Raw genomic sequence first — 12117 nt, forward strand, 5'->3', positions numbered from 1 at the left:
GAGATTGGGGAGTCCCTTTTGAGTGGAACCATGGAAGGGCCCTTTGCTGCACTAAAGTTGAAATCAAAAGTCACTAGCTGATGAACTTTAATGTATGGAGTGTGTGTAGAAATAAAAAAAAAACAAAAAAATAGAGAAAGAAAAAGAAGAATTTCAAGAAGATAAAAAAAAATGATAGTCAAAGTATGTAGAAAACAATGCACATCTCCTAATCTTACTAATTTGTGCTAGTGGGAGTATAGAAGTGCTTAACGAAAATAAGGGCTATGTTGTATATGGTTTGTGGAAAGTGAATTGGTTGAGAAGAATATGTGCAATTGTGAGTATAGTGTATTAAAGTGCTTAGGAGGGTTAGTCACTATTCCTAAATGTATCATACACATCCTTTAGCCTACATTACAACCTTAAAGTCCTAGTTGATCCTAAATTTGGCTAGCTTAGATTAGTAGAGATGTACATTATGGAAAAGCTTATGGTACGACCACGAGATGCGTATGAATTCTTTGCGAGAGTGAGCAAATTTTGTTCAATTGTATGATGTCCTTAATTTATATTCAAAAGCATAATTGAATTTGTGGACTATTTTATATTCAATCTTTCATTTGTTGGTGAGGGCACATGATCTCATGAATGATTGGTAATGTTGTAAACTTCTCTTGTTGGGTAAGTGCACTAGTTGAGAGTGCTTAGTGGTCACGAGTCGACTTTTGAGGTTGGGTGGTTACGGATAGGTTGTTTGAATTGAAATGTTATACTTGAGCATGTTTAAAACGGGAAGAATGTGAATTTTGTATGTTCATCCTTGATTGTCGGTATCGATCATAGTCAAGGGTAAAGTGTATGGTTAAAAATTGAAGTGCTCCTCTATATTTGAGATTTGTATGTAGTTGGGATAGAGTTGTTAGTCCCATTGCTCGAAGACAAGCAAGAGTCTAAGTGTGGGGTGTTGATATTTAGCTTAAAGTATATATATTTATATGTATATTGCCTCATATTTTGCTCGTGTTTCATGGATTTCGAATGTAAAATATGTTGATTTATATTGATTTGGGGTATTTTTATGTGTAGGAATCATCCGAAAACAATTGGGGACGAAAAGTACGAGATTAGAGCCAAAACGGAGGAAAACGGAAAAAGTTAGATTTTCAGCGCACAGGCAGCCCTCCACGCCACATGTGACGCTAGTGGCAGAAACATCAATAAGCCAGCGCTAGGGCCAGCGTGGGGCACTGGGCTGGACGCTGGTGATGGGAAAGTTATCCAAGTTTGCCTGGGACAAGGTTATTTCAGCCCTACACCTACCCAACGCGTATAAAAGCAAGACTAAGTTTATTTTTGGAGGAGAGACGCCACTTTGAAGGAAAAATACACACGAGAAACATTTGGGAGCGAGGAGTTCTCAGTTTTCTTCATCTTTTCTTAGTATTTTCAATTATCCAACACTTATGAATTTGTTTGATACTATCATGAGTGGCTAAAACCCATAGTTTTGCGGTTGTGATTTAGCCGTGAATATTGTTGTTTAACATTGACTTAACCTTGATTATAATTCACCAATATACGATTGTTTCTTCAATTATGTGATTAATTGCTTAATTTTCTGGCCAGCAGATAGGTTCTATTTACTATCTATGCTATGCTTGGGAAAGTCATGTTTAGATTAGAGAAAAATTGAAGAGAGCACGATCTTAACTCTAAGAGGGGGCGGATTTGTGGTTAGGATAGGAGTATACCTAGTCACCATACTTAATTAAATATTGTAATCTTAATGCATTCTTAATAGATTGATTTCATAAGAATATAGGCATTAATCTATTTTGAATAGGCGAGTAGTTCTTCAGGAGAAGGCTATGAGAGCAATTGTTCAATTAATTAGCAACCATGAGTGAATTGTATGAAAGGGAGAGTTAACTAGAACACAATAGGATTGATGAATCGATCACAACCCTAGAATATTTGTCACTACAGAAAACACAACAATTATTTTGCTGCTTGATAATTTAGTTACTAGTTAGAATTATTGTTTAGTATAATCACACTCTTGAACTCGAATCGGCTTGACTAAATAACAATCTTGGTGAATTTAATGGATAGTTATTACAAGTCTCTGTGGGTTCGACACTCGACTTATCATTTTATTACTCTTACGACCATGTATACTTGCGTGTGCGTTTGGGAGCAACACTCAACATTTTCTCTTTTTCCTTGGTCTCAAAACGTTACTTGGTCCGGATTCGTTGTTTAGCCGTGCCCAATCCCGGATGCACCGTTCATGCTCTTAACCATTTCAAATCTTCATACATTGTTCTTCAAATCCTCATAGCTTCATCTTCCCAACTTTAAATCGTTATACTTCATCCTTGAATAATCAATTTTGACCTTCAAACCTTCATCCTCATCTTCAAATCTTCATACCCGCCTTCATACGTTCATATTTCCCATAACTCGATGGCGAAGACTTCGAATTTTATGCCCTAACAGTCTGTCCCTTCAACTTCTAACCTAGTCATGGATGCTGAGGTGGTCGTACTTGAAGTGGACCGGAAACCTTCTCTAAAGAATTTCATCCCCAGAGGCTGCTCTATAGAAAATGACTTCAAGGTCGAAAAAGCTTCCAGACAAGGGGATCGAGGCGAGGAGGTGTGGAGGTACATATGCTCTATCACCGAGGATATGCTCTCTACGGTTCGGGAGGACTGCAAGTGGGAGGGCAAAGAAGTGCTCATCTCTGGTCCTGATGAGGACATCACCAAACATGTGGAGGAGTATCTAAGTATTTATACATACTCATTCACACTTGGCCCGGTATATACCATAGTCCTCGACTTTTGCAAAAGGTACGAGAGTCTGCCTCGGGCAGATTCAGCTGTCTTTTTGGAGGATCGTGATCCTCCTCCGCCACTCCTTCAATAACACTAAGGCACCCCAATTTACCTTTAACCATCTGCTTCGTCTCTACAGTCCCTGAATCTTTCAAAGGGGATTAATCAAGCTCGTTCGTCGGGTAAAGAAAACTCTATATCGAGCATCAACGAAGATAGGGATCGAGGCTGGCAGGGGAGATTCATTTGGGTGAAAACCGAGGATCTCATTCTCCCCAAGTTCCAACAGTTCCCTAAAAAGTGGAATCTAGCTTGTAAGTTCCTCTCCTTTTTGAGTATTTAGAATTCTTTTTGGATTTTTGTTCTCCTTTCTCATCGCCTGGTTCTATCATCGTGCAGTGGTTGCCCGAGTCTCTAATGCAGTTCCCCGCTTCAAATAGTGGTTCGAGGGGATTTGCAAACAGATATCGTACTTCGAGCGTGAATGGCGCAAACTCCCGAATGGCAATTGGGAGGCCCGTTCCCATGGTGAGTGCTCTCCCCCCAACCAAGTTTCCTTTTATATTCAATTGCCAATTTCACTAAGTCCTTCATTTCCTTTAACAGGTTTGCCAAAGACCACTGAGCTCTGGGCAGTGGACTAGGATGAGGCTTCGTCCTCACCCGATAACTTTCCGCTTTGGGACAGCCAGAAGCCGCTGCGAAGATGGAGGAGAAAAGGTGAAGAAAGAGAAAGTCTTCGGGTTCACCGAATGCGGACGCCAAGGCCAAGAAGAAGAGAATAGTAGTCCGGGTCCAAAAGAGCAACAAGAAAAGTATCAGAGAAAGGGTACCAGACCCCGAATCCTTTTACCGGCTTAGGGACTACCCTGAAGATGACGATTTCGAGTTCGTTTCCCATTGGCTGGCCGTTGATGAAGAAGATCGGGAAGAATCAGGGGGAAGTGACCGGGAGGTCGAACCCTCTTTGGCTCGGAAGCCCGAAGGAAAGCTAGTGTCTACGGCCTCCCGAGAAGCCACTCCTACTCCAAGAGAAGTTTTCAGTGTCCTTGACATCACGAAGTCGCCGTCTCACACATAGTCTTTATTTGACGAGGCTCAAGCCATCAAAGAGAAACCAAACGAGACATCACGGGCCGCAGACGAGGCCCTCAACCTGTTCATTTGATGGCATGGACATCGGTGCATTGGAGGACTACTCCGAGTTCGGTCACCTGGAGATCCCAAAAAAAGATGTGTCGTAGGAGTGAGGCGGGCCGTGCTCAAGCCGGAGCTGGTGAAGTAGTTCCCCGCCCTGATCTTGGATCCCGACAGCAAAAGAACGGTCGTGTTTACGATTTCGGCGGATACTCGGGTGCTGTTCGTACCTGTTGGTGTTGCCAGCTATCTTCGATGCTTGGTGACCGAAGAGGATCAGGCAAAGATGAACGAGGTGAGTGCACCGAGCCTCTTCAACGAGGCACAACAGGCACTGAACCGGGTATGCTTCTCTTTCTCTGTGTCCTTCGTGTAGCTCATTTAACCTTAGCGTATCTTCACGATCTCATCAATTTGTTTCTCAGGCCTCGGTGCTTCAACATGAAAGCTTTCATTGGTTTTGGATAGAGGTGATCCAGCTCGAGTTTGAGCTTAAGGAGCAGATTCAGCAGAAGGACATGTACAAATCTCTCAGTGAGAAAAGGGACGAGGCCCTCAAGGACCTGCCCATTCTCCAAGCAGAGCTGGAAAAATCTCAAATGGAGGCCTCGTCGATGAAATGGGAGCATGCCGTACTAGTCGAGAAAGTAAGGATATTTGAGATTAATAACGAGAGGTTAAGCGTAATAGCTAACGCCGCAACCTTGCAGGTCCAAGAGATGATAGACCTAATCGACCAGCTCCGGGCCTAGATGAACGAGCTCAAAGCTTTGGTCGAGGCGTTGAGGAGCAGGATGGATCTTTTGGCCTTGGAAAAGGAGGCTACCAAAGAGGAGTTGGCATCGGTCAAGGACCAGGTTAGGGTGATGAAGGATAAGGCCGACAAATGGTCTCGACTGAATGATAAGCTCCAAGCACAACTGGGTTCGGCTATCTCAGAATGGGATGCCCTCGGCCGGGAGTATACCGCGTTGAAGTCCAAGTTAGTGGCAGCTTTAACCAATTCCTCTGAGGTCCAGGATATGCTCGCCCAATAGAAGAACGACATGGAGATAACCGAGGCCCACTTAATAACAAAAGGCCGAATATATAAAGTGGTTATCCCTGAGGGATACCCTCGAGGAGATTCACGCCTAGAGGTTTGATCTATCGGTCGAGATTGAAGAGGCTAAGAAGGCTCGAGGCCGAGGCTAAAGAGATATATGAGCCCGAGGGTTTCGCCAGTGAATCGGGCTCTGGCGAAGACTAGGCAGAGATACCTTAGTTTATTTTTTGTTTATTTTGAGGCCGTTTTATCGTGCCTTTGTAAATATTTTTGGAATATATATAAAAAATTCCTTTCGTCTATACTGTGTCTTTTACTTTCAGTATCCGTTTGCAACTCTTTATTTGAAGAATGTCATTAATTCCTTAGCATAAAATTGGACATAATTTAGAGTGCTCATTATCCCAAAGCCCGAATTAGGCCTGGTTTCAATGACAACTCTGAGTTGCTTAGGCTTCGAAATATCTAATAAAAAATGAAGACTTTAAGATACTTGAATATTTCAATCGGACACAATGGTGTTTTGCCGAGGATGGCCTTTTTTAATAGGTTTTAATCATGTGTAAGGACCTTACTTTCTAAGTACGGACTCGGACGTCTCCGAGCCGTTTTAAGTTGGTCGTGGGCGGCATTCCAGCCATGCCCCATGATCCCTTGGACGCGCCCCGTGGCATCCTGGCCAGCCTCCCAACGCCCGTCGCCACGGTCGGCCCCGTGGTCTCGGCAGCTCCAAGTGACAAGCGCGCATATGCCTCTGTCACCCCACCGATAGCCATCGCCAGTGCCCAGCCACAGGCAAAAGCCAACAGCGCCGCGCGCGCAGCCCCTGATGCTAAAGACAAAGTTGCTGCCAACGGACTTGCTGCTGCTTTGTAGAAGACTAAGTCCTTTTCATTGTAAATATAGAGTAGTTTTGCTGTATTTTTCTTTAAGTATGATTTTCCAGCTTTCATAGGTCTAGTCATGTAACTTTGGTTTATTTTTTTTAAGCATTATTAAGGGGGACCAAGCAATCAAAACTTTCAAGCAAGCAAACAATTCTCTGTACTGGTGTCTCTCCCCCCGACACCGTCTTGTTTTCTGTAATAGCTTTCATTCAATGCAATCAAGCTTTCTTTCATTCTCAATTCTCTTTTCTGCTCTCTTTCAATTGCTCATGACATTGGTTTTCCCGTACGGCACTGACAATCTAGTCTAGCGTACGAAGGGGACCTCAGTTGGCGGACAGCAACCGTACTGACATCGGTTGCCTAGCCTTACGTCGCCCTTCCAAGGAACTTCAGGAAGGTGCCGTGTAATAGTTGGTATCAGAGCCTAGGCTCGACATCGGACGAGGGATTACATTGCAATTACCACCATTTCTGACCATGGTGAATTATGGGGATCGCATCGCGACCCTTGAGGGAACAGTTGACGCATTACGGCCCATCGTGGAAATGGTGCCCGATCTAAAGACCAGCCTAGTGCAAAGGTTGGACGACCTGGACCGCAGACTCATCCAGGCCGAAGTTGACATAGAAAACATCAGCCGCGACTCTGAAGGAGACCGGCAAACAGCAGCCACAGAGGCAGCTGAAATTTTTGGTAAATTTGAGGTCCTCCAGCAGGAGCGTGCCGAGGATTTAGCCAATAGGGAACAAGAGGCAGACAGGGTGACTGCCATGCAACAAACCATTGACAACTTGACAGGCCAGCTCAATGTTTTCAATGCTGCTTTACAAGGCCTACTTCAAGGAGGCGGAAACCAATTTGGGGGTGGTGTGAACCTCGCCCCCATGGCACAAAAGCTGAAAATTCCTGAGCCAAAGCCATACAGTGGAGCTCGGAATGCCAAAGAAGTGGAAAATTTCCTTTTCGACATCGAGCAATACTTCGATTTCGTGGGAAGCCTGGAAGAAGCTAAGAAGGTAGCAACTGCTGCCATGTATCTTCAGGGTGATGCCAAACTCTGGTGGCGGGTGAAGTACGAAGCCATCAAGGCAGGTGAAGATGCCCTCGACACATGGGCGGAACTGAAGGCAGCCATACGCCTACAGTTCTTCCCCGAAAATGTGGAGTACAATGCCAGGAGAAAGTTGCGAGAGCTCCGCCAGACCAAATCAGTGCGAGATTACGTGCGGGAATTCTCCGCGCTCATGCTGAACATCCGTGACATGGGGGACAAAGACAAACTCTTCACCTTCCTGGAAGGGTTGAAACCTTATGCCCGGATGGAGTTGCAGAGACAAAGGGTAGACACGTTGCCTAAGGCAATCCAAGCAGCAGAGTGCCTTGGGGATTACCAAGTGGAAGCCCGGAAGGATAGGCCTCAACAGCCTATCCGAGGAGGATACAAAGGGGGCCAACCAAACACCTAGTGGCCCTAGCAGAAGTGGAGGAGACCGGAGTGCACCCAAATCCAAGACTCCCTCTTCCGGCAGTACTAGTGCTGCATCTAACAACAATGATCGGGGGAGGAAGCCCCCCTCAGGATGTCGCCATTGCGGCGGACCACATTGGAATAATGAATGTCCACATGCACAGATGAATGCCCATCAAGCTTTTGAGGATGGGACGGATGACGACGCCGATGATGCGGACCAGACCGAGCCAGTAGGTGCATTCAATGCAATTGTTGGCTCCATTTCTGAGCCCTTAGCAGGAACCAGTGCCGGTATCCGCAAGAAGAAGGACCCCTGTCCAATTACCAAGAAAGGAAATAAGAAGGCGAATTTGAGGACTCCTCCTCATCAAGAGAGGACCCTAATGTTCGTTGACATGAAGGTAAATGGCAAGCCCATTCGGGCAATGATAGACACGGGTGCCACCCATAACTACTTAGCCTCGACTCAGGTGGAGCGTCTTGGACTAGTTGTAGGAAAGGGCAAAGGTCGTGTGAAGGCTATCAACTCACCACCTCAACCAGTGGGTGGAATAGCCAAAGAAGTACCAGTGAAGCTTGGCCCTTATGAAGGAAAGTTGAACCTGCGCGTAGTGATCATAGATGACTTTGAGTTAATCGTGGGGTTGGAATTCCTGAGATAGACCAATACCATGCCCGCACCGTATGCAGATATGCTACTGATGATGGGGGCAAATGGGGCCAAGCCCTGCATTATTCCGTGCATTCCCATGAAGATGGCAGCCGAGAACATCTCGGCCTTGCAGTTGAAGAAGGGGGTAAAAAGACATGAACCCGCGTTCCTGGCTACTCTCTGCATGGAAGATATAGAACGCTCCTCGGGTCCCATTCCTGCACCCGTGAAGGAGTTACTTCTGGAATTTGAAGACATCATGCCACAAGACATGCCAAAGCGTCTTCCGCCTAGGCGAACTATGGACCATGAGATTGAGTTGGTGCCGGGTGCGAAGCCACCTGCCCGGGCGCCATACAGAATGTCACAACCCGAACTCGCCGAGCTTCGGAGACAATTGACGGAAATGCTAGACACAGGGACCATTGTGCCCTCTAAGTCCCCATACGGGTCCCCTGTGCTATTCCAAAAGAAACATGATGGTAGTTTACGACTCTGCGTGAATTACCGGGCTCTAAACAAAATCACCGTGAAAAATAAGTACCCTATTCCGCTAATGGCAGACTTGTTTGATAGACTGGGTGGTGCGATGATATTCACCAAAATAAACCTGAGGACAGGTTATTGGCAAGTTCGGATTGCCGATGGTGATGAGCACAAGACGACCTGTGTGACAAGATATGGGTCGTACGACTTCCTGGTTATGCCCTTTGGCTTGACTAACGCGCCAGCCACATTTTGCACCTTGATGAACCAAGTCTTCCGAGAATACATTGATGAATTCGTCGTGGTTTATTTGGATGACATTGTGGTATATAGCCAGACACTAGAAGAACACCTGGAGCATTTGCGGAAGGTCCTAGCCCGATTGCGGGAGCACGAATTATATGCGAAGCTATCCAAGTGCTCCTTTGCTCAGAAACAAATTGACTTCCTCGGACATGTCATCGAGGAAGGGAGGATCAAGATGGACCAGCAGAAGATTCAGGCCATTACAGAATGGCCGCCTCCTAAGGATATACATTCCTTGAGGTCGTTCCTTGGCCTATGCAACTTCTATCGGCGGTTTGTGAAAAGTTACTCCCTCATTGCAGTGCCGCTGACAGAACTTCTCAAGAAGGCCACCTCGTGGGATTGGGGCCCCAAGCGGGCAGAGGCCTTCGACGCATTGAAGATGGCTATGTCTAGTAGCCCAGTCTTGGCCCTCCCTGACTTGGCCAAGCCATTCAAAGTGCAAACGGATGCCTCCGACTATGCACTTGGTGGAGTATTGTTACAAGAAGGGCATCCCATAGCGTACGAGAGCCGGAAACTGAAGGATGCAGAGCGGCGCTATGCCGCCCATGAGAAAGAACTATTGGCTGTCGTTCATTGCTTACGCCTTTGGAGGCATTATCTACTGGGAGCCCCATTCGTGGTCAAGACAGACAACACAGCCGTTAGCCATTTTATGACCCAGCCAAAGCTGAATGGACGACAGGCTAGGTGGCAGGAACTCCTAGCGGAGTTTCACTTCAACCTGGAGTACCGAAGTGGAAAGACCAATCATGTTGCTGATGCACTCAGTCGGAGAGCTGATCTAGCATCGATGTGTGTACTCGCCGCCCTAAAGGGAAGCGAAGTAACCACCACCATAAAAGACCAGATACAGGATCTACTCATCAAGGATCCTGCTGCACAGTATTTGGTTGATTTGGTAGGACAGGGCAAGACTCGCCAGTTCTACACCGAAGATGGGTTCCTGAAGGTGAAAGGGAACCGACTTTATGTTCCTAAAGGAGGAGATCTGCGACGGACTCTTCTTGCAGAATGCCACGATACTTTGAGGGCCGGTCATCCTGGCGAGGAACGCACCATGGCATTACTTCGCCGTGCATATTATTGGCCTCAAATGGTCGATGACGTCGCTCAGTATGTGAAGACTTGTCTAGTATGCCAGAAAGATAAGTCAGACCGCTTGACGCAGGCAGGGCTCTTGGAACCACTAGCTGTACCAAAAAGACCTTGGGAAAGCATTTCCCTGGACTTCATCACCGGATTGCCCAAGGTCGGAGATCTCACAACTATCTTGGTTGTGGTGGATCGGTTTTCCAAGTATGCTACCTTTATAGCAGCCCTACAATATATATCAGCAGAAGATACAGCTCGACTATTCTTCTCTCATGTCGTCAAGTATTGGGGCTTGCCTAAAGACATTGTTAGTGATCGCGACTCACGCTTCACTAGCAATTTTTGGACCCAACTCTTTAAGTGCCTCGGGTCAAAATTGAGTCATAGCTCGAGTTTTCATCCGCAATCTGATGGCCAGACGGAGCGATTCAATGGCATGCTAGAGGAATATCTCCGGCACTTTGTGACCGGATCGCAGAAGAATTGGGTGAAGCTTCTGGATGCTGCTCAACTGTGTTTCAATTCACAAAAGAGCTCAAGTACCAACAAAAGCGCTTTTGAAATTGTTACCGGACAGCAACCGCTACTCCCACACACAGTGAACGCACCAAACATGTCAAAATCTCCTCGGGCTGCTAGCTTCTCAAAAGAATGGAAGCAAAATTTGGAGATAGTGCAGAGCTATCTTGTCAAAGCCCAAAAGCGGATGAAGAGGCATGCTGATCAGAATCGCCGCTTTGTGGAATACCAGGTGGGAGACAAAGTGATGGTCAAAATCCCAAAGTGGTACTTGTTTGCAGGGGTCCATGACCCTCGCCTATTGCAAAAATATATTGGACCCTTGTCCATTGAAAGGCGCATTGGGAAAGTTGCATACCGGGTGGATACCCCAGCTTGGTGGAAAATCTATCCTGTTTTCCATGTCAGTCTCCTGAAACCTTTTCGGGAAGATATGGAGGATCCTTCACGAAGCCAACTCACAATACCAAGTATTCGAGGCCCCAATTCAACCGGGAAAAGGCGTGCTGAAGAAATTCTTGATGATCGAGTGATTCACGCCTCAAGAAAAGATCACCAGGAGTTCTTGGTGAAATGGCAGGGATGTGATGCAGAGGAGAATACTTGGGAGAGGGGAACAAACCTCAAAGCCTACAAGAGCCTGATTGATGATTACCTTGCAAGGAAGGCGCCGAGGACGTCGCCAACTCAGGTGGGGGAGAATGTCATGGGCGGCTTTCCAGCCATGCCCCATGATCCCTTGGACGCGCCCCGTGGCGTCCTGGCCAGCCTCCCAACGCCCGTCGCCACGGTCGGCCCCGTGGTCTCGGCAGCTCCAAGTGACAAGCGCGCATGTGCCTCTGTCGCCCCACCGATAGCCATCGCCAGCGCCCAGCCACAGGCAAAAGCCAACAGCGCCGCGCGCGCAGACAATGCCGCGCGCGCAGCCCCTGATGCTAAAGACAAAGTTACTGCCAACGGACTTGCTGCTGCTTTGTAGAAGACTAAGTCCTTTTCATTGTAAATATAGAGTAGTTTTGCTGCATTTTTCTTTAAGTATGATTTTCCAGCTTTCATAGGTCTAGTCATGTAACTTTGGTTTATTTTTTTTAAGCATTATTAAGGGGGACCAAGCAATCAAAACTTTCAAGCAAGCAAACAATTCTCTGTACTGGTGTCTCTCCCCCTGACACCGTCTTGTTTTCTGTAATAGCTTTCATTCAATGCAATCAAGCTTTCTTTCATTCTCAATTCTCTTTTCTGCTCTCTTTCAATTTCTCATGACATTGGTTTTCCCGTACGGCACTGACAATCTAGTCTAGCGTACGAAGGGGACCTCAGTTGGCGGACAGCAACCGTACTGACATCGGTTGCCTAGCCTTACGTCGCCCTTCCAAGGAACTTCAGGAAGGTGCCGCGTAACAGTAAGGACCTTACTTTCTAAGTACGGACTCGGACGTCTCCGAGCCGTTTTAAGTTGGTCGTAGCCTTTCATGTTTGGCTCCTGACTAATAAGCTCGATGCCTCCGGGATTCGATAGCCCGAACTGTCCGATCTTATTATCGGACAACAGTCCCCGACTTGGGGAGGTCCGTGGGCTCTAGGATTTTGGACCCATTATTTGTTCTAAATAACTTAACGAATTGATTCGATGGTGCAAATGCAAATTGATGAAATATAGAGGGTAAATTTCTTTCATTACTTTGCATGT

Source organism: Nicotiana tabacum, chromosome 18 (assembly GCF_000715075.1).
Source record: "Nicotiana tabacum cultivar K326 chromosome 18, ASM71507v2, whole genome shotgun sequence".
NCBI classification, from domain to species: Eukaryota; Viridiplantae; Streptophyta; class Magnoliopsida; order Solanales; family Solanaceae; genus Nicotiana; species Nicotiana tabacum.